Source organism: Formica exsecta, unplaced genomic scaffold (genome assembly GCF_003651465.1).
Source record: "Formica exsecta isolate Colony F162 unplaced genomic scaffold, ASM365146v1 scaffold258, whole genome shotgun sequence".
NCBI classification, from domain to species: Eukaryota; Metazoa; Arthropoda; class Insecta; order Hymenoptera; family Formicidae; genus Formica; species Formica exsecta.
In genome coordinates this window covers 140415-142305 of record NW_021849849.1, presented here as the reverse complement: position 1 = coordinate 142305, position 1891 = coordinate 140415, and the positions used below count along the sequence as shown (strand labels likewise).

The window sequence follows — 1891 nt, the reverse complement described above, 5'->3', positions numbered from 1 at the left end:
GAAAGAGTTAATCAACTATATTATCTTTAATAATCTACACATTTTCCTTATCAGCGGTATATGTAATGTATCGCCGCATTAATCTCTCTTTATCGGGGACCACATGATTTCGATGTTATTTGCAATGCAGTTAGATGTCAAACTGGTTCTACCATATGAAAAAGGTCGGGAATGGCCACGAAAATTTGCACGAATTAAACAAACATCGACTTGCGTCGATCGGTCAACACGAGAGAAACAACTCGATAGTTTCTCTTTAATATATGTAACCAACGTGGATTTCCACGAGATCGCACGTGACAATTCTGAGATGCCGCGTGTTGCATCACGCATCGTCTCTGCGTGTTGAATAACTTGGACTTGTGATCAGTTGATCGTCAAGGGACTCAAATTACACAAAATTAAATAATTATATCTTCGTCTATAGTCAGATAAAATTACATTCGAGAGAAAGAGAGATTATGATTTAAATCATCCATTATTTTGTTAATTTAAAAAAAATTATTATTAATTTCTATAACAATATAATAAAATCATATTACATAGCGAGACATTAGGATTTTCAGGATCACGTCCTTGATCGTAGTACTCTTCTATTTCAGTAAACGTAGGATAGTGATATTTGCATAATCGTTCGTAAAATTGAGAAACTTTGCGGAATGAGACGAATCAGTCATTCGTAAAATGTAAGAGCATGATAAATCCGTCTACGACATTGAGACCGGCGTCACGTGAATTCCCATTGAAGGATAAATGTGATAGCAATAAAACGCGCCCGCAGCAGCCGTTTAACCGGTCTTTCGAAAGGCGTATGTTTGATAACGATGTGCGTGTTCGATATTTACTTACCGAACGGCTAATCGGCGACAATTATCAACGATTGCAACCGACACGAGAATACTTTATAAAGATATAAATCAGACAGAGATAGTCGATTAATCTATAATGTTTATTATTGCTAGCAGTATCTACGTGCGACTTAATTAATCTCTATACCTGAGTATCCATTTTTTTGCACCGTTAAATAATTACGACGAACGATATCGTCGTCGGTAGACGTGACAAATCAAATCCCTGTCACTATTTCCGCCTCGCAGCGGAACAAATAGTGAGAACATTCGTTTGAAGGTTCGTTCAACCTTGCACCGCGATGATTCAACGAATTCAGAAAACACTGTAAGGCTGAATAGTAGGAGTCAAGAAATTGATGAAAATGTATTTAATAAAAATTTCCCTTTTTCTCTCTCTCTCTTTCGACTTCACAATTTTTTCCAATCAATTAAGAAACTTTGCACATCCTTTACACATACGCATTTTTTTTTCTATTCATGCATTATCAATGCTGTAATCTTGAGGCCATCAATCGTCGGAAACGTAATATTATGTTACGTATCAAAGATGGTCATTTAACAACAGAATGGTGTCACGTTTTGTCACGCTTCGTCGTTATCCCACGATTACGTGCGATATTTAGATGTCTATCGTGGAATTGTATCGCGTATCTTAATGCGCTGTAATACTTGATAGCAAAGAATTTTTCTTAATATTCATGTTTTTCTTACAATTTCTTACAATTTTTTTTTACTATATTTACGTTTCACGGATCGAAAGCTTCAGCTCTTTCTTTCCAAAAGAGATTCGCGCGAATGATTATCTTATCGATATGCTTCGAAAGATGTGCAATTATTTATTTATTTAATCTATTTCGAACAAGAAAGAAACCCTCTAGTACAGACAATTAATAAAAATAGATATCAGATTGATATAAATCAAGCGGAAAAGATAACAGCAGAAAATCACAACTTAAGTATAATTACACATTAAAAAAGATAATGGCGTTCAAATAATGTATTAAATAAATATTATATTAAATAATAATATTATAATATAA

The 1891-nt window shown here is 34.2% G+C and overlaps 1 protein-coding gene across 3 annotated transcripts in view; it reads right to left on the bottom strand.

Annotated features, from left to right (window-relative positions):
• LOC115236633 (carbonic anhydrase 2) overlaps window positions 1–1891 on the bottom strand; it is a 16813-nt gene that overhangs the window by 10918 nt on the left and 4004 nt on the right. The gene's annotated exons all lie outside the window — the stretch shown is intronic.